Consider the following 22,492-nt stretch of genomic DNA (forward strand, 5'->3'; position numbering starts at 1 on the left):
ATAATCTGATTACCCTATAGATGATCTCTGCACAGCCCGAGGTTTTGATGCAGCCACGCAAGTGCCTGGCCTCTACCAGTATCAACTCAAGCAGGATCTAGAACATCTTCTCCTTTCGAATCTATGCTCCAAAAATTAGATCTAAATCTGATTAGGAAGATCTTCAAAAGTCTTCCTGAAGTTGGAGCAGCAGTCTGTCGAAGAAGTCCTGCAGCCTTCTATTCCAGACGTCACCATGCCTTGGATCTTTGCCAGATGGATGTCCAACTCTTTGGACGTGAAGAGGGGAGGAAGAAGAGCAGGGAGGATATGGAGAAGAGGGGAGGGGACAGCAGCTATTGGGTTTTGTGTATAAAATAATTTCTTCCATGAAATCCTAGGCGCAGTAGGGTTTATATAGACCCTGTATGCTGTGCAGTGCCACATCATTTAACCAATCAAAAAATTTCAATAAATTTTGGAAAAATTTTGATTGATGGAGTGATGTTATCTGATCACATCAGATAAGAACCTCCATCCTCTCTTCTAAGTTGGCACCAACATTGGATAAGCTCAATCAAGGTGGCGCCAAAGAGTCCATGTTTATCAGGACTCTTTGGTTCTTATCCATTTGGGGCACCCACTTAAATCCAATTGGGCTCATGCCATAATCTAATTATGGCACCCAATTCAATTAAGTTTTGGCATGTGGACACTCCACAAAAATCCTCCAATGAGCTCTCTTTAGTTTAAGACCCATATGTCAACTTTTGACAGATGTCCTAAAATGAAATTGGTTGGTGCTAGGAATTAGCAAGTGTTGTCTTAAATTTATCTCATGAATTAAGACAAGCTTTTGCTGAGCTGGACAAGCTTCATTTAGACTGAGAGAAACTTTTTCAAGGTTCTCTGGATGAGTCAAATCATATTTGGCTCAGTAGAGACATAAAAGATTACACGAGGAGAAAGTTAGGCTCAATCGAGTGCTAGCACGATTTCCTTGAACCTAATTGGATCTAATCCAAATCAATTGAGTTAGCCCAATTGATGACATCCAGACCCTAACCCTTGTTTGTGTAACCCAATTAGGTTCAATTTCATATGGTAATGAGACATGTCATGATCTCATCATCGACATCATCGAAACTCCTTTCGATGGACCAGAACTCTTCTGATTCAGATAATTAGAATGATTGATCATCAATATCATTCTAATTGCTCTCAAAATCCATCAGTGATATCTAACAGTATATGGTAGCAACCCATCAGAACTGAAGATGAACCTCTCGGTGTGGCTACCTGTGTGATTGAGTTCCTCTATCATGAGTCCCGACTAAATTAGGGTTAAGGTGAACTCGTCAAACCCAACATCAGTCATATGAATTAATCGATCGATTCGAGTCCAATGTGAAACCCCAATGAAAAACTCTTTTTTCATTGCTTCACTCTGCCATGGCCATGGGCTTAAGGATTCGATCTTTCGATCACCATAGGACTACTCCTCTCATCTATCGAGGTTGATAGATCCCATCTTGGTGCGACCTAGTTCCTACAATGAATATGCTACAGCCAACATACACGTCAGGGTTTTGAATGGCTAGGAGATCGAGTTATGGTGTAGTCAAACTATAACACACTCAAGGTGAACTGTCGATGCACCTCAGGTCAAAGAACTAGATACACAACTGCAGCATCGAGCTAGTCATCGACGAGAAGGTAGACTTCCTTATGACTGCTCGATATGGTCACGCTCAGTACTCTCATTCTCAACGAATATCTGTAGTCTTGCTCTGGTGTCTCCATACCGTAGACTCAAGATACATCTATCCTAAGGAAGTGATCGTACACCAACTTTTCAGATCGATCACCATCCTCGTGATGATCCTATGGTCAGGAGCTGTTTATGAGTTAGTTATGTAAATTCATGTCTTAAATTTTCAACTCTTGAAACTATGAATTAACATTCCTACTAACTCAAAAGATGTATCACAGACACAATGTACCCAATGTGATAGAAGAATAACCTTTTTATTCATTTATAGTCAAAATTATAAATTTACCCTTAGATTTGTATAGGAATGTGTCAGCTGATCTGGCATCTAGGGCACACATCTAACAAACTCCCACTTGACCTAATGCCAATTGGCTACATATCTAAGTTTCATCTTCTCAAGGTGGGCTTCGATCTTCTTGGCCCAATGGCTTAGTCAGTGGGTCTGCCACATTATCTGTGGAGTCGACTCTCTTGACCTCGACATAACCCTTTTCGAGGTAATTACGGATCAGATAGAATCGCCGCTCGATGTGCTTGGACTTCTGGTGAGACCTTGGCTCCTTAGCTAGGGCTATGGCGCCATTACTGTCGCAGTAAAGAGGTATGGCATCCTATGCATCACTCCAAGCTCTGCAGTAAATTTTTTGTATCAGAATGCATCCTTCATAGCTTCCGATGCAGCAATATACTCTACCTCCATGGTGAAATCAGCAATCACCATCTGCTTAGAACTCTTCCAGCTAACTGCACCACCATTGCAAATGAATAGACTCTCAGATATCGACTTTTGATCATCTATATCAGACATAAAGTCTGAGTCTGTATATCCCTAAATATGGAGTTCTCCATTCTCAAAGACTAGAAACATATCCTTAGTCTTTCTCAAGTACTTAAGGATACATTTCACAGAAGTCCAGTGCTCTTTGCCTAGATTTGACTGATATCTGCTTGTGACACTCACAGCATGGGCTATATCAGGTCATGTACATAGCATGGCATACATGAGGCTCCCTATTGCCAAAGCATAAGGGATCTTGCTCATGCGTTCAATCTCCTCATGTGTGCTAGGGCATATCTTCTTGGAGAAATAAATATCATGTCTAAAAGGTAATAAACCTCTTTTAGAGTTTTCCATGCTAAACCTCTTTAGCACCTCTTCTATGTATATTTTCTGTGAAATTCCCAGCATCCTATTTGGTCTATCTCTATAAACCTTAATATCCAGTATAAAAGATGCCTCTCCTAGATCTTTCATAGAGAACTCCTTAGACAATCATACTTTGACTGAGGTCAACATAGGAATTCATTCCCAATTAGGAGGATGTCATCTACGTACAATACGAGGAAGACAACTGCGCTCCCACTGACCTTTTTGAACACACATGGTTCCTCCTCATTCTTGATGAAATCAAATATTTTGATCACATCATTGAAACGAGTATTCCAACTCCGAGATGCTTGCTTAAGTCTATAAATGGACCTTTGCAGCTTGTAGATCTTGTGATCATCATCACTGGATGTGAAACCAAGCGACTGTTCCATATAGATATCTTCCTCAAGATATCCATTTAAGAACGCCGCTTTCACGTCCATCTGCCATATTTCATAATCGAAATAGGCTGCAACAGCAAGCAATGTGCGGATGGATTTTAGCATGGCTACGGACGAAAAAGTATCCTGATAGTCAATGCCTTCGCACTGACTATAACCTTTCACTACGAGCCTAGCCTTGAATGTCTCCACATTCCCATCTGCACCTATCTTTCTCTTGAAGATCCATTTACACCCAATAGGTACAATACCTTCAGGTGGATCTACCAAGGTCCAGACTTGGTTTGAGTGCATCGAGTTAATTTCTGATCTCATTGCCTCTAACCAATTCTCAGAGTCGATATCTGATATTGCCTCATCATAGGTCTTGGGATCATCATCATGAACCCCATTTTCTGTGAGAAACATTTTCTCTACATCCTCTTGTATGGTACCTAAGTACCTTTCAGGAGGACGGGAAACCCTAGTCGATCTACGAGGTGGAAGAGGTTGTGTTAAGACTGATTTTGATTGATTAGGTTCCTCAAGGTCTTTAGCTCGTTGCTCTTGGGAGACATTCTCCTTGAGCATAATTATTTTTCGATGCCACTATCTTGTATAAATTATTTTTCAAGAAAAATAGCATTTCAACTCACAATCACATTGTGATCTTTCAAAATATAAAAATAGTATCCTAATGACTCTTTAGGATATCCTATGAACCGAGCTCTAAAAGACCTGAACTCTAACTTGTCCGCCTACTGTCTCTTTGAAGTGAAAATTTAGTGCAGGGGCAAAATGGTAATTTTAAAATTTTTTCAAAATTACTATTTTACAGCAGAATTATTAATTAATCTCATTAATTAATACTAATTAACCCTACACTAGGATCTAAATATGATACAATAGCATGCATTTAAATTTGAAATTCAAATTTGAATCAGTAAACGTTTTACAGTACTGTGTTCAGAACACATCACCTTTTGCGGGTAGTCGATCACCGCAATCTGATCACCGTCAGAGGGCTCTGATCATCACGTCGCAGCCACCCAACTGTCTGGCCTCTGCGGATCATCCACACGAAGCTCCCGTCTGATCAGCTCCTCACGAATGCTAGTTCGTGATTTCACCCTTTTGATGGCAGATGTTGATCGAACTCCTTCGATCGATGTGTGCCGACTTCTTGGATGCTCTGGATCATCTGCACAGTTACTTGATAGGCTGATGGATCTCTCTCTAAAATTTGGTAGACTCATGACACTCGTGGCACACCAATCTCACTTCCTGAACCCTAGGTAGAAACCCTAGGGTACACACCAAAAACCCTGCGCCCAATTTTCTCTCTTTTCTTTCTTTTTCTCTCGGAAGGTTTTGGACCTTCACCTTGTGCAGAAGCCTTCCTCACACCCCAAAGTTTCTCTCCTAATTTTTCTACGCACATCCCACCTTTCTCCTCTTTTTAAAACAACGTCGAACGTGTCTTATCCGCGTGAGAGGATAAAGACAAGAGGTTACACATTTGAATTCAAATCAAATTTGAATTCAAATGAAAACCAACTTATCCCTATCCTTTTGGGTGTGAGAAGAGAAGGGGCGTGGATCTTTGTGCATGAAAAAGTTTCACGACAAACCTTTTCTCGTGTAAGTAATGTGGCGCACAAAATGGATAAGGATGAAAGGGCAAGTGATAAGTTATCCATTCAAATTCAAACATGCTTTGAATTTGAATGGCTAACTAATTAATTTATCCATCCATATGGTGCACAAATGAGGACGTGGGGAAGGGTTTTACGTGAGAAAAATTTCACGAGAAGTTTCTTCTCGTGAATTCAAATGGGTGCAAGGAAGTTGGGTGACGCAGGGAATTTAAAACAAGGTGGTTTGATTCAAATTGAGCCAACCTAGTTTAAAATAGGTTGAGCACAATTAGACCAAATTAAACCCAACATAATTAGGCTTAATTAGGCTTAATAAAATCTTAATCAAATCAGGAATTAACTAAACCTAACCCCTGATCAAATCAGGGACTAAACCACCTTAGCGATTAGGTCAACATTTAACCTAATCGGGTCAATCCAAACTGAATCCAATTCAATTGGACTTGATCCAAAAATAATTACTCAATCAAATTGAGTTAATTAGTGATTAAATCACTAATTAAACCTCTCATAAATGTTGAGTCCAAATCCGATGGGCAATCAGGCATCAGAGACCATCGATATGAAACCCTGATCAAAGAGTTCAAATTTTAAATTCAAAATTCGAAATTCAAAATTTTGACTCCGGTACCCAAAATATGTGAAACTCATGATTAGAGAATCCTAATTCTCAATCATAGAGTTCCAGATAGATAAGACTCATAATCAGCCATCAGATCAGAAAGGAACCTCTAATGTGTGTGACCCCGCAGGTTCGAACCTAAGCCGGTAGCACAGGAACCAATTTCTGTACTAATCGAAGTGACCATCTAGCAATGGTACCCGACGACCGGATAGGTCGAATAATCGCAATCGCAACATTCAAAACCTACGTGAATATGGTTACCGTATAATTCATCCCTTTTGACCCTTGTGTTTAGGATGACTCAGGGTTAAACTGTCAACCCTGATGATATCATCCGAATCGTGCTCAACTCAATTAGTCCTGTGACTCCTCACTAGGACTACCCTGGTCAAGGTTTTGCTAAATTGAAATACGACTGTACACAGCTCCTAAACTGGAGTGGTCAATCCCATCTTGACACACGCACCGACAAGTCAAGTACTTGACTACACCCAGCAACCTTCCGTCACTGAATTAGAAATTCAGGTAGTCCAGTGCCTAAGTGCAGTGAGTTGCTTGCAAGTCACCGTGGCAGTCTCAGGTCGGAGGGACATTTATACCCATATCCCATCGGAGCAAATCTTGACAGCAGAAATAGCTCCAGAGTTGGTCACGTTCAGTGCAGATGTATCATTACATCTCACCTGTATGCCATACCTGTGTCTCCACACTCTTTGGTTATGAGGACAACCAACCCATATGGCACACAACGACCTATGCTCGATAAATATTGTCGTCCTTGGTAACAACGTATCATTTGGTCGCGAACATGTTTAAGGACTAAACGACAAATCCTCCTTTGTCGAGTCTAAATAGTCCTAAGGACTTCACCACAACACAGGAGTTCATTAGAAGATGAAACATTTGTGATGAAAAAATACCAAAATAACTTTTATTTATTTATAATTCATGTACTAATACAAAAGGAGCACAACCGTCAACAGGCTGACGATTGGCTTTGGGACACTATTCCCAACAATCTCCCACTTGGCCTAAAGCCTATCGGTGCAGTATCTAATACCCATCTTCGACTTGTAGTCGTTGAACTCCTTCACCGCAATGGCTTTAGTGAATGGGTCGGCCAGGTTCTCCTTCCCGTCGATCTTCTGAAGGTCGACGTCACCTCGATCCACGATCTCCCAGATGAGATGGTAGCGGCACAGAATATGCTTCGTCCGCTGGTGTGCCTTTGGTTCCTTCGCCTGAGCAATGGCTCCAGAGCTGTCGCAGTAGAGCAGAACTGGACCAACAAGGGAGGGTGCTACTCCGAGCTCGGTGATGAATTTCCTCAGCCACACCGCTTCTTTGGCAGCATCTGATGCAGCAATATACTCCGCCTCGCATACTGAATCAGCCACAGTGTGCTGCTTGGAACTCTTCCAGCAGACAGCCCCACCATTAAGGGTAAAAATAAATCCTGACACACTCTTGCTATCATCTCGATCAGACTGGAAACTAGAGTCTGTAAACCCTATAAGTCTCAAGTCCGATTCACCATATATAAGCCACTGGTCCTTAGTATTTCTCAAATACTTCAGGATGGTTTTAACAACCTTCCAGTGATTCTCTCCTGGATCAGATTGGTATCTACTCACTACCCCTAGTGAGTATGCCACATCTGGTCGTGTACATGTCATGGCGTACATGATAGATCCCACTGCCGAAGCATATGGAATCCTACCCATACGCTCTCTCTCTTGAGGTGTTGTCAGACAATCCCTCTTCGAGAGAGAAATTCCATGGCCTATCGGTAGATACCTTTCTTGGAATTTTCCATGTTGAACCTTTTCAGCATAGTATCAATGTACGTGGACTGGGATAAGCCAAGCAACTTTTTGGATCTATCCCTATAGATCCTCATCCCTAGGATGTAGGAAGCTTCTCCCAGATCCTTCATGGAGAACTGTGACGATAGCCAAATCTTTATTCCCTGTAATGCAGGGACATCATTCCCGATTAAGAGAATGTCATCCACATACAATACAAGAAATACTACTGCTGGACCATTAGCCCACTTATAAATGCAGGATTCTTCTCCGTTCTTAACGAAGCCATACGTTTTGATCATCCTATCAAAACGTATGTTCCAACTCCGAGATGCCTGCTTAAGTCCATAAATGGACCTCTGTAGCTTGCACACCTTAGACTCATCTGTGGATGTGAACCCTTCAGGTTGTATCATATATACCTCTTCGTCCAGCTCTCCATTTAGGAAAGCTGTCTTCACATCCATCTGCCAGATTTCATAGTCCAGATGGGCAGCTATCGTAAGCATAATCCGAATGGATTTGAGCATTGCCACAGGAGAAAATGTCTCGTCATAGTCTATACCATAACGTTGACAATATCCCTTGGCAACCAGACGGGCTTTATAGGTCTCCACCTTTCCGTCTGCGCCCCTCTTCCTTTTGAAGACCCACTTACACCCTATGGGTTTTACTCCTTCGGGTGGGTCAACCAATGTCCACACATCGTTGACCTTCATGGACTCCATTTCGGATTTCATGGCCTCTAGCCATTTCTCAGAGTCAGGTCTCTGCATTGCATCCATGTAGGTGATCGGATCCTCATCGTTTTCATCAAGTTCGATAGGATCACCATCCCGGACCAAGAAACCATAATATCTGTCCGGTTGATGTGGTACTCTACCAGACCGCCTTAAGGGTGCACAATCAATGGGCTCCGGATCTGATCTAATCAAATCCGGTTCAGGTTCAGTAACATGTGTCGGTTTTTCCACCTGTCGAACTTCGTCAAGTTCGACTTTAGAGACAACAGTTCCTTCACTAAGGAACTCCTTTTCTAAAAAGATTGCCTTAAGGCTGACAAACACCTTTTGCTCATCAGCAAGGTAGAAATAATACCCTTTGGTCTCTTTTGGGTACCCTATAAAATTACACTTGTCAGACCTAGGTCCAAGCTTGTCTGTAATTAAATGTTTAACATAAGCCGGACACCCCCAAACCCTAAGGTGCGAGAGTACTGGCTTACGTCCTATCCATATCTCATATGGCGTTTTGGCTACAGACTTACTCGGAACTCTATTTAGAAGGTAACAAGCCGATTCGAGCGCATATCCCCAGAGGGAGATCGGCAGACCAGCAAACCCCATCATGGATCGAACCATGTCTAACAGGGTCCGATTCCTCCTTTCAGACACACCATTATGCTGTGGTGTTCCATGAGGAGTCCACTGAGAGAAAATCCCATTCTCCCCTAGATACGTCAGAAACTAATTGGAAAGGTATTCACCTCCTCAATCAGATCGAAGAGTTTTAATACACTTCCCAGTTTGTTTTTCTACCTCATTTCGGAATAGTTTGAACATTTCAAATGATTCCGACTTATGCTTCATTAAATAGACATACCCATACCTAGATAGGTCGTCTGTGAAGGTTATGAAGTAGAAAAATCCACCTCTTGCACTTGAGCTCATGGGTCCACATACATCAGAATGTACCAGACCTAAGAGTTCACTGGCTCGCTCACCTTTTCCAGTAAAAGGTGACTTGGTCATCTTTCCAAGAAGACAGGACTCACAGGTTGGAAGTGATTCACAATCACTAACTTCAAGAATTCCTTCTTGAGCCAACCTATTTATCCTGTTCTTATTGATATGACCTAGCCTACAGTGCCAAAGGTAGACTTCTGACATATTATCTATTCTAGAGCGTTTACCGAATTTTTGAACCACATTAACAGGCTGTGATAGTAAGTAAATTCCATTATTTATTTGTCCAACAAATATTGTAACACCATTCAAAATGATATTGCAAATATTTCCTTTTATTAAAAAATCATAACCGTATATGGCCAAAAGGCCTACAGAAATAATATTTAATAAAAAACTTGGACAATAGTGACATTCACTCAGAATTACATTACGAGAATTGATTACAAGACTCATGATTCCTAAAGCTAGAACTGGAACTTTGCTTCCATCTCCAACATTCAGGAACCTCTCGCCTTCATCAAATCTCCTACTGACCTGCAGACCCTGCATCGAATTACAAATATGATAAGGGCTTCCGGTATCCAATACCCAGGCAGTAGTATCACAAATCGAAAAGTTGCAAGGAGTTATCATATAATTACATTGCTTCTTCTTTGGCCTGTTCGGGTCCAGGGAGGCAATGTATTGAGGACAGTTCCTCTTTCAATGCCCGTGCTTCTTGCAAAAGAAGCACTCCGCCTGGCTCTGGTCATGCTTGCGCTTCTTGGTCTGACTCCGTGCTACTGTCCCAGCATGAGATTGCACCTTCTTATTTTTCTTCTTCTTGTTCTTCTTCCCCTTCCCAAAGGGTTGACGACGAGAAGAAGACCCTCCCACTACATTCACCGACTCCTTATGGAGTTGGTGATCCTTCTCAAAGTTCTGCAGCAACCCCAACAATCCGTGGTAGTTTACTGCAGGCTTTGTCATTCGAAAATGAGTAAGGAATGGAAGGAAGGACTTGGGCAAGGAATTAAGGATCGCATCCTTACCGAGCTGCTCGTGCAGAGGAAAGCCCAATTTGCTTAGGTGCTCAATCATCTCGATCATATACAGTACATGATCAGTGACTGAGGCCCCATCCCTCATCCGAGTATTGAAAATAGCACAACTAGTTTTGTGCCTTTCAACATCGTCAGGCGTGCCAAAGGAGTCGTTCAACATTTGAAGCATCTCCTGTGGCTGGGCGTTCTCAAACCTTCGGCTGAACTCGTCATTCATTGCTGCCAGCATAATACATCGAACGGTGGTGCGGTCATTGAGCCACTTCAAGTAAGTGTCTCGGATCGCTTTACTAGCGTTCGGAGCTGGCTCCTGAGGTGCTGGATCCGTTACTACATAAAGGATCCGTTCATGCTCAAGGATGATTTTTAATTTTCGATACCAGCTATCGAAATTGGGTCCCATGAGCTTGTCATTATCTAATAATGACCGGAGCGACAGGGTAGTGGCCATAGCTGCTTAAAGGAAAACGAGACCTCTATTAGTACATAAATTAATACTAAAGACTTGGACTTTAGTCTAAAGTTTTTTCCAATATTTTTACGAACTGGTAGCCTCATCCTCCAATTCGAGAAATTACTTTAATTCTTTAATGGGTACTAGAATCCACACAGACTACACATGAGCCCAACTTTGGTTGGTTAACCCATGTGCATCTATGGGTAGGTTCTTAACCAGTTGTTTCTCTAAACAACTTCTAGTAATTTATTTTACCCCAGAACCTAATCAGTAGGCTTTGGCCTCCACTGAAAAGATCTGGTTAGGTCCAACCATTAACATGACTTAATTTAGTGAATCGGACCAATAAATGATCAGGCCCGACTTTGGCCGGCAACCTAACCACCATCAGAAAGACTCAATCAAATTATCATATTATGAATAATAATTCCATTAGCCAATGAGCACCAGGCCTTTGGGCCTCCAATGATCATTGAACTAATGGACTCATTATCATTCACTTAATGGGAGGCTATGACTTAGTTATCATTATAACTTAATCAATTTAGGGACCTAATAATTTTGAGAATTTTATTAAAGAATAGTAGAGAAGAAATCATCCAGCCAATTTCAATCCTCCCACTGACTTCACCAAGTCAGATTAAAAAGGATTTAATTAAAGCTGGCATTAGGAGCACCTAAATCAGTCATACTGATTTACCTAATGACATGGGTGAGCTCTAATCACCAAGTGATCTAATCAAAATCTAACTTACCAGATTGGCCAGGTAAGTGAGATCAGTGGTGGGGATTTGCCATTAACTCGTCAATGATCGAATCAATGCGAGTAGCTCCCGCTTAAGAACCACTGGTCAAAACTGCCGAACTTACCTTAGACACCAACTGGTTCATTAGTTTTAATTTTGATCAACTTAGTAAATAGAGCTCCACCGCGTAGCCATGAATTAAGTCCATCTTGGTCTAGTTAAAGACATGGACCCATTCAACTACAACTATTGAAGTTGAGTCTAGAGTATCCTTGACCTAATCTAATTCAACTTTTGATTAGATTTGACCAATTACTCCAAATAGTCCATTTTTTTTTAAACTAACCTTAGGTCTAACCCAATTATGGACCTAATTCATCTAACCCATTGACCCAAAAGTTTATGCAATTGTCTTAGGTCTTAATTCACAATTCTAGACCTACTAGACAATACTTAATTCTTTTAATTAAGTACTTGGGCTGATGGGTCAGGGTTTGGCATTTCGAAAACAATTTTTAAATTTGAAAGATTTTATTTTCTGTTCACCAAATGTGTTAACTCATTTCACAAACGGGTCAGCACATTTCATAAACAGCAATTCTATTGCTCATTTCATAACAGAAAATAACTCAAAATAAATCATAAATTTTCTTTTAGATCTAATCTAACACATTCATGATAAATTTCTTAATTAAGTCCTTTCGCTGCTTCATCGGCATGGGATATAATTGCATCGGCACCCCTACCGCCATAGGAGACCCCATCGAATGGGAAGAGAGGGCCTTTAAACCCTACTTTTCTCCTATGACCGGACGGCCATGGCAACCAACCCAATTAGATTACTTGCTACTTGGATCAAGTATATCTAAATATACAAATTTTAAAATTTAAATTTTGAATTTCAAATTTCAAATTTCAAATTTTAAATTTCAAATTTGAGATTTCAACCAAATTTCAAATTTCAAATTTTCAATCTTTGAATTTTAAATTTTGAATTTTGAATTTCAAATTTCGAATTTCAAATTTTAAATTTCAAATTTGAGATTTCAACCAAATTTCAAATTTCAAATTTTGAATTTTGAATTTCAAATTTCAAATTTCAAATTTGAGATTTCAACCAAATTTCAAATTTCAAATTTTGAATTTCAAATTTGAAACTTCTAACAAATTTCAAATTTCAAATTTCAAATCTTTTTGAATTTCGAATTTTGAATTTTGAATTTCAAATTTAAACTTATAGATTACACCTTAATCTACGCATGCATATGTATATCATATTCTAGAACCTGCTCTGATACCAATTGAAGCGAAAATTTAGTGCAGGGGCAAAATGGTAATTTTAAAACTTTTTCAAAATTACTATTTTACAGTGAAATTATTAATTAATCTTATTAATTAATACTAATTAACCCTACACTAGGATCTAAATATGATACAACAGCATGCATTTAAATTTGAAATTCAAATTTGAATCAGTAAACGTTTTACAGTACTGTGTTCAGAACACATCACCTTTTGCGGGTAGTCGATCACCGCAATCTGATCACCGTCGGAGGGCTCTAATCAACACGTCATAGCCACCCAACTGTCTGGCCTCTGTGGATCGTCCACACGAAGCTCCCGTCTGATCAGCTCCTCACGAATGCTAGTTCGTGATTTCACCCTTTTGATGGCAGATGTTGATCGAACTCCTTCGATCGATGTGTGCCGACTTCTCGGATGCTCTGGATCATCTGCACAGTTACTTGATAGGCTGATGGATCTCTCTCTGAAATTTGGTGGACTCACGACACTCGTGGCACACCAATCTCACTTCCCGAACCCTAGGTAGAAACCCTAGGGTACACACCAAAAACCCTGCGCCCAATTTTCTCTCTTTTCTTTCTTTTTCTCTCGGAAGGTTTTGGACCTTTACCTTGCGTAGAAGCCTTCCTCACACCCCAAAGTTTCTCTCCTAATTTTTCTACGCACATCCCACCTTTCTCCTCTTTTTAAAATAACGTCGAACGTGTCTTATCCGCGTGAGAGGATAAAGACAAGAGGTTACACATTTGAATTCAAATCAAATTTGAATTCAAACAAAAACCAACTTATCCCTATCCTTTTAGGCGTGAGAAGAGAAGGGGCGTGGCTCTTTGTGCGTGAAAAAGTTTCACGAGAAACCTTTTCTCGTGTAAGTAATGTGGCGCACAAAATGGATAAGGATGAAAGGGCAAGTGATAAGTTATCCATTCAAATTCAAACATGCTTTGAATTTGAATGGCTAACTAATTAATTTATCCATCCATATGGCACACAAATGAGGATGTGGGGAAGGGTTTTATATGAGAAAAATTTCACGAGAAGTTTCTTCTCGTGAATTCAAATGGGTGCAAGGAAGTTGGGTGACGCAGGGAATTTAAAACAAGGTGGTTTGATTCAAATTGAGCCAACCTAGTTTAAAATAAGTTGAGCACAATTAGACCAAATTAAACCCAACATAATTAGGCTTAATTAGGCTTAATAAAATCCTAATCAAATCAGAAATTAACTAAACCTAATCCCTGATCAAATCAGGGACTAAACCACCTTAGCGATTAGGTCAACATTTAACCTAATCGGGTCAATCCAAACTGAATCCAATTCAATTGGACTTGATCCAAAAATAATTACTCAATCAAATTGAGTTAATTAGTGATTAAATCATTAATTAAACCTCTCATAAATGTTGAGTCTAAATCCGATGGGCAATCAGGCATCAGAGACCATCGATATGAAACCCTGATCAAAGAGTTCAAATTTCAAATTCAAAATTCAAAATTCAAAATTTTGACCCCGGTACCCAAAATGTGTGGAACTCATGATTAGAGAATCCTAATTCTCAATCATAGAGTTCCAGATAGATAAGACTCATAATCAGCCATCAGATCAGAAAGGAACCTCTAATGTGTGTGACCCCGCAGGTTCGAACCTAAGCCGGTAGCACAGGTATCAATTTCTGTACTAATCGAAGTGACCATCTAGCAATGGTACCCGACGACCAGATAGGTCGAATAATCGTAATCGCAACATTCAGAACCTACGTGAATATGGTTACCGTATAATTCATCCCTTTTGACCCTTGTGTTTAGGATGACTCAGGGTTAAACTGTCAACCCTGATGATATCATCCGAATCGTGCTCAACTCAATTAGTTCTGTGACTCCTCACTAGGACTACCCTGGCCAAGGTTTTGCTAAATTGAAACACGACTGTACACAGCTCCTAAACTGGAGTGGTCAATCCCATCTTGACACACGCACCGACAAGTCAAGTACTTGACTACACCCAGCAACCTTCCGTCACTGAATTAGAAATTCAGGTAGTCCAGTGCCTAAGTGCAGTGAGTTGCTTGCAAGTCACCGTGGCGGTCTCAGGTCGGAGGGACATTTATACCCATATCCCATCGGAGCAAATCTTGACAGCAGAAATAGCTCCGGAGTTGGTCACGTTCAGTGCAGATGTACCATTACATCTCACCTGTATGCCATACCAGTGTCTCCACACTCTTTGGTTATGAGGACAACCAACCCATATGGCACACAACGACCTATGCTCGATAAATATTGTCGTCCTTGGTAACAACGTATCATTTAGTCGCGAACATGTTTAAGGACTAAACGACAAATCCTCCTTTGTCGAGTCTAAATAGTCCTAAGGACTTCACCACAACACAGGAGTTCATTAGAAGATGAAACATTTGTGATGAAAAAATACCAAAATAACTTTTATTTATTTATAATTCATGTACTAATACAAAAGGAGCACAACCGTCAACAGGCTGACGATTGACTTTTGGACACTATTCCCAACACTCTTGACATAAGCCGGACAACCCCAAATTCTGAGATGATTCAGACTTGGCTTCTTACCATACCATTCTCATACGGTGTGGTAGGAACGGTTTTAGAGAAAACCCTATTCAATACATAAATTACTGTCATGAGACAATATCTCCAAAGAAACTCAAGGAGGTCCATGAAGCTCATCATGGAATGGACCATATCTAATAGGGTCCGATTTCTCCATTCTGAAACCCCATTGAGTTGAGGCGTTCCAAGTGGAGTCCATTGAGAGACTATGCCATTGTCCTTAAGATAGTCTAGAAACTCCCGACTAAGATATTCACCTCCTCGATCTGATCGAAGAACCTTAATGGACTTTCCTATTTATTTTTCTACCTCATGTCTGAATTCTTTAAACCTTTCAAAAGCTTCAGACTTGTGTTTCATTAGAAACACATACCCGTACCTAGACATATCATCGGTAAAGGTAATGAAGTAGATGTAGTTGCCTCTAGTCGGCACATCAAATGGGCCGCACACATCCGTATGTACTAGGGCAAGTAGGTCTGTGGCCCTTTCCCCATGTCCCACAAAAGGAAGCTTGGTCATTTTGCCTTGAAGGCATGATTCATAAACTGGATATGACTCGGAAGTCAACGGACTCAATAGCCCGGATTTCTCCAATTTGTTAACCCTGTCTTCCGCTATATGACCTAGCCTTAGGTGCCATAGATACTTATCATTTAGACTATCTCTAGGCCTTTTAATTCCTATGGCATTCATATTTTGCTCAATATTAAATACAGATAGATCAATATGTAGCTAATAGAGACTATTAATAAGAAAACCATCTGTAACTTTATTATTTTCATAAAAATATTATAATGGTCCTTATGAAAGCTAATCACATAGCCTTCTTGTGCTAAACATGAAACAGAAATCAAATTCCTACTTGCTGCAGGCACATAATAACAATCTCTAAGAAATAAATCTAATCCTAACGGTAATCACAGAGGGTAGGTTCCCACGGCCACAGTAGCAACTCTTACTCCATTCCCGACGCGTAGGATCATCTCCCCATCTCTCAGCCTCCTGCTCTCCTCAAGACCCTGCATAGAAGTGCACAAATGAGCACTAGAACCAAAGTCAAGCACCCAACTGGATGCAGAAGAAACCGTAAGGTTAGATTCTAAAATGAGCATACCTCCAGAAGGACCATCCTTCTTGTTCTTCAGGATGGCACGGTACTGAGGATAGTTTCACTTCCAATGGCCGTCTGATTGGCAGTGAAAATATTTTTCCTTATCAGCAGCCTTCTTCTTCGGTTCTGTCTTCTTCTTCTTGCCATCTACCTTCTGCTTCTTCGTAGACTTCTTTTTCTTTCCAAAAGACTTTCTCTTAAAAGAAATTCGTTCCACAGTAAGAATTGAGCCTTTTAAACCCTTCATAGAAAGCTCAGCCATAACCAGCATGTTCATTAACTCGGCCAAGATACACTGCATCTTATGCATATGGAAGTTCATGATGAACTGACCATATGCATCGGATAAGGACTGAAGGATCACATCAATCTGAAAATTCTTGTCTAAGATGATACCGAGCTTCTCAAGCTCCTCAAGATCCTTGATCATTGTCAAACAATGATCTTGGACTGATTGCCCATCATGCATCTTGACCTTAAAAAGTCTTTGACAGACTTGATACTTGGCCACGCAACTCTATTCACCAAACAACTCTTGCAGGTGAACCAACATTTGGCGGGTAGTCAAAATATTTTTATGTTGGCGCTACAAGTCATCAGACATTGCACCCAATATGTAGTACCTTGCTTTGTTATCATCATCCATCGACCTTTCTAGAGACGCTCTCTGTTCAGCAGTCAGACGTGCTGGTATGGCAGGTGGGTCCTGGTCCAAGACATGAGTCAATTTTTTAGAACCCAGAATGATTCTGTAGTTCCTCAACCAATCTTTGAAATTTGGTCCAGTCAGTCTATGGGTGTCTAGAATTTTGGTCAGGGGGTTTGAGGCAGACATATTTTCTGTAGAGAGTCAAAAGTTTCTAGTTAGATTTTGTAATCAGACTCAACCAAGTTATTTAAAATTTTTATTTTTAAATAAATTAGGCTCCCACTATTTTCTCAGATTCCTACACTCCCTTGGTAGAGATGTGAAAATCTTCATGATTAATGATTTCTAGTGGGTGGTGCAGTCTCACTGACTGGCTCATCACCTTACCTAACAGTTATTAGTGATGGGTCAACCGATGAGTGGACAACTCTTGTCCAATGATTCTCTAATCATGGTGCACCCAAAACTTGGTCTCTAATTCATGAAGCTCATCGTGTCCGGGATATTGCTCCAATCCTTAGTTAAGTCAAACCCACCATTTGCATGAACTAGATTCCTGATTGGATCCCTCACCATATCTAAAATATTGAGCCCAACCCATCCTCTAATCCGTAGCATCCAATGCCTAATAGACATGGTTGCATCTTCTCGATGCAACTGAGCCACTGTAACCAGTCGAGAATAATCAACTCCAGGAAGGGCCCATACATCCACAATGGTGGAAGACCTAGACTTAATATTTTCTTAGAAAGATTTAATTTAGGTCTCATTAAACTTGACTTGACATAGTCATAACAATTATGACTAACTTAGTGGCATGGGTTAGCTCGAATTGTTAGCCACCTCTAATCAGAATTGAGTCGACACATATGGCCAGGTAAGTGAGACCGGTGGAAGGGATATGCCATTAACTTGACAAGAACGCATTCGAGTCGAGTAGCTCCCAATTAAAAACCAGTCGGTCGCATCTGTCCAACTTACCTTAGACACCAAATTATCGAACCAGAACTAATTGGGTTAGACTACAATTCAGACTCTAACCCCTGAGCCAAATTAGGTCTTAACTTGATCGGATCACATCCGAATGTGATTCAACTTTGACCCAGACTTAATCCTATTAGGCTAGTCAATTATTAGCTTTCATGATCCCACCTAACTAACTCTTGATTTGGTTTGATCAACCGCTAAACCTAATTGAGCTACCCAAGCCCAAATCCAATTTCATGAAAATATCTTAGATCTGAAATTTTCAATTTTAGACCTAACTTAATTTCATAAGCTTAATTCATTAATTAAGTTTGGGTTCATAAACAAAGCATGTAAAATAAATCCTAGGGTTTCAGGATCTAGGGTTTTGCAGAAAAGTAAGTTTTGATTTCTGATTAAGGATGAACGCGCGGTACCCCTACATGTCATATGAACACCCCATTGAATGGAAAGAAAGGGTCTTAAAACCCTACTTCGTTCTTATGATCGGACGGTCATGAAGAACACCTTAATCAGAAATACAAATTTAACTACAAAACTAGTTAGATCTAAATTAACATATCACATATACAATTTAAGATCTAACTAATACATGCTTTGCATACATCTCATGTGTCAAAAATTAATCTAATTAACATGCTTTCAGATCTGATACATCACATGTAATATCTAAAAAATAAAATTTAAATTGAACTATTCAAAATTAAATCTATTCTAGACAAGTTACTAGAATAATTCTACAACTAGTTTAGGCATGCAGCAGATCAATTTTATGAAAAAAAAATAAAATTTTATTTTTTATTTTTTGATCTAATTATAACACTTATAACATCAAAAAAATAAAGAATAAATTAGATTTAATTTAAATTTTAATCTTATTAAAATATTAAACTTAAGACCATTCATGGATTCAACTAATCCTAGTCTAGTCATGCATCTTATGCATATTAGATCTTCTTAAATTTAATTTTAAATATTTTAATTTTAGATCCTATCATATCTGATGTGATATCTAAAATTATTTAATATCAAATAAATTAAAATTAAAATCAGACCTAAAATAGATCTGAAATAGAGCCAACAACCTGGCTCTGATACCACTTGAAGGAGGAAAACCGTTTTTCCTCGTAGGATCTTCCAGATTTCATCAAATCTGGGGCGGAATAATTTAAAAAAAAAATTATCCTATATATTTTAGATCTAATTCTCTAGATCTAATTTTATTATCAGATATTTAAAATCTAAAATTAAATCTAAAACTATGATGAAAGAAGAAGTACCTCAAGGGTAATTTGATTACCCTGTAGATGATCTCTGCACAGCCCGAGGTTCTGATGTAGCCATGCAAGCGCTTGGCCTCTATCGGTATCCACTCAGGTAGGATCTAGAACATCTTTTCCTCATGAATCTATGCTCCAAAAATCAGATCTAAATCTGATTAGGAAGATCTTCAAAAGTCTTCCTGAAGTTGGAGCAGCAGCCTATCAAAGAAGTCCTACAGCCTTCTGTTCCAAGCGTCACCACGCCTTGGATCTTTGCCAGATGGACGTCCAACACTTTGGACGTGAAGAGGGGAGGAAGGAGAGCAGGGAGGATATAGAGAAGAGGGGAGGGGGCAGCAGCTATTGGGTTTTATGCATAAAATAATTTTTTTCACGAAACCCTAGGCACAGCAGGGTTTATATAGACCCTGTATGCTACGCAGTGCCACATCATTCAACCAATCAAAAAATTCTAATAAATTTTGGAAAAATTTTGATTGATGGAGTGATATCATTTGATCATATCAGATAAGAACCCCCACCCTCTCTCCTAAGTTGGTGCCAACATTGGATAAGCTCAATCAAGGTGGCGCCAAAGAGTCCATGTTTATCAGGACTCTTTGGTTCTTATCCATTTGGGGTGCCCACTTAAATCCAATTGGGCTCATGCCATCATCTGATTATGGCACCCAATTCAATTGAGTTTTGGTATGTGGACACTTCATAAAAATCCTCCAATGAGCCCTCTTCAGTTTAAGACCCATATGTCAACTTTTGACAGATGTCCTAAAATGAAATTGGCAGGTGCTAGGAATTAGCAGATGTTGTCCTAAATTCATCTCATGAATTAAGACAAGCTTTTTCTGAGCTGGACAAGCTTCATTTAGACTGAAAAAAATCTTTTCAAAGTTTTCTGGGTGAGTCAAATCACATTTGGCTCAGTAGAGACATAAAAGATTATACGAGGAGAAAGTTAGGCTCAATCGAGTGCTAGCATGATTTCCTTGAACCTAATTGGATCTAATCCAAATTAATTGAGTTAGCCCAATTGATAACATCCAAACCCTAACCCTTATTTGTGTGACCCAGTTAGGTTCAATTTCGTATGATAATGAGACATGTCGTGATCTCATCATCGACATCATCGAAACTCTTTTCGATGGATCAGAACTCTTCTGATTCAGACAATTAGAATGATTGATCATCAATATCATTCTAATTGCTCCTAAAATCCATTAGTGACACCTAGCAATATATGGTGGCAACCCATCAGAACTGAAGATGAACCTCTCGGTGCAGCTACCTGTGTGATTGAGTTCCTCTATCATGAGTTTCGACTAAATTAGGGTTCAGGTGAACTCATCAAACCCAACATCAGTCATATGAATTAATTGATTGATTCGAGTCTGATGTGAAACCCCAATGGAAAAATTTTTTTCCATTATTTTACTCTGCCATGGCCATGGGCTTAAGGACTCGATCTTTCGATCACCATAGGACTACTCCTCTCATCTACCGAGGTTGATAGATCCTATCTTGGTGCGACCTAGTTCCTACAATGAATATGCTACAGCCAACATACACCTTAGGGTTTCGAATGGCTAGGAGACTGAGTTATGGTGTAGTCAAACTATAATACACTCAAGGTGAACTATCGATGCACCTAAGGTCAAAGAACTAGACACACAACTGCAGCATCGAGCTAGTCATCGATGAGAAGGTAGACTTCCTTATGACTGCTCGATATGATCACGCTCAGTACTCTCGTTCTCAATAAATATCTGTACTCTCACTCTGATGTCTCTACACCGTAAACTCAAGGCACATCTATCCTAAGAAAGCGATCGTACACCAACCTTCCAAATCGATCACCATCCTCGTGATGATCCTATGGTCAGGAGCTGTTTATGAGTTAGTTATGTAAATTCATGTCTTAAATTTTCAACTCTTGAAAATATGAATTAACATTCCTACTAACTCAAAGGATGGATTACAGACACAATGTACACAATGTGATAGAAGAATAATCTTTTTATTCATTTATAGTCAAAATTATAAATTTGCCCTTAGATTTGTACAGGAATGTGTCAGCCGATCTGGCATCTAGGGCACACATCTAACAATTTGTTCAGACAGGTACTTCTTTGTGTGTGACTCCACAGGTTCGAACCTAAGCCAGTAGTACAAAAATAATTTTTGTGCCAATTGATATAACCATCTAGCAATGGGATCCGACATCCAGATAGGCCAAATGTATGCTGAGTAACACTCAAAAATCTACATGAATATAGTTATCGTATAATTCATCCCTTTGACTCTCGATGCTCAAAGATGACTTAGTGTTAAACTGTCAACCCTAGATGAGTGGTCCACATTATGTCTCAATCTTAAATCTCTATGACTTTTCACTAGGACAACTCTGGTCAAAGTTTTGTTGAATTGACATACAGTGATGCATCATCTCTAATTTTACTTGGAGCGATCAATCCCATCATGACTCACACTCAGACTTCATAAGTACTTGACTATACTCAAAAATTTTCTGTCATCGAATTAAAAATTTGGATAGTCCGGCACCAAAGTATAGTGAGTTGCTTGCAAGTCATCGAGGCAGTCTCAGGTCGGAGGGACACTTATATCCATATCCCATCAGAGTAACCCTTGATAGTAGAGTACTTCGAAGTTGGTCACGCTCGATGAAATGTACTCCTATATTTCATCCGTATGCTGCACCCATGTCACCACATGCCTTGGTTAAGAGGACAACTAACTAATATGGCACACAATGACTTACACTCGATATAATTTTTATCCTTGTAATAATTATATCATTTGATTGTGAGTAGGATTTAAGAACTATATGATAAATCTTCCTTTATCATTTTGAAAGTAGCTCTAAGGACTTCATCATAACACATGAGTTCTTTTTAGGAAGATGTATTCCTTATGATAATTTACCAGATAATATTTATCAATTTATTATTCATATACATGTATGGAGCACAATCATCTATAATCTAAATGATTGACTTTAGAATATATTTTTCAATAACTCCCATTTGGACTAAAGGCAATCAGATCGATATCAAATATTCATCTTCTATTTGTGCTCATCGAACTCCTTAGATCCGATTGCTTTAGTCAATGGATTGGCCAAGTTCTCCTTTCAATCGATCTTCCTAAAGTCGACTTTACCTCAATCTTTTTAGATAAGATAATTACGATGCAGAAAGTATTTGGTTCTTAGATGGAACATCAGTTCTTCAGTTTGAGCTATAGCTCTAG

This window comes from Elaeis guineensis, chromosome 15 (genome assembly GCF_000442705.2).
Source record: "Elaeis guineensis isolate ETL-2024a chromosome 15, EG11, whole genome shotgun sequence".
NCBI classification, from domain to species: Eukaryota; Viridiplantae; Streptophyta; class Magnoliopsida; order Arecales; family Arecaceae; genus Elaeis; species Elaeis guineensis.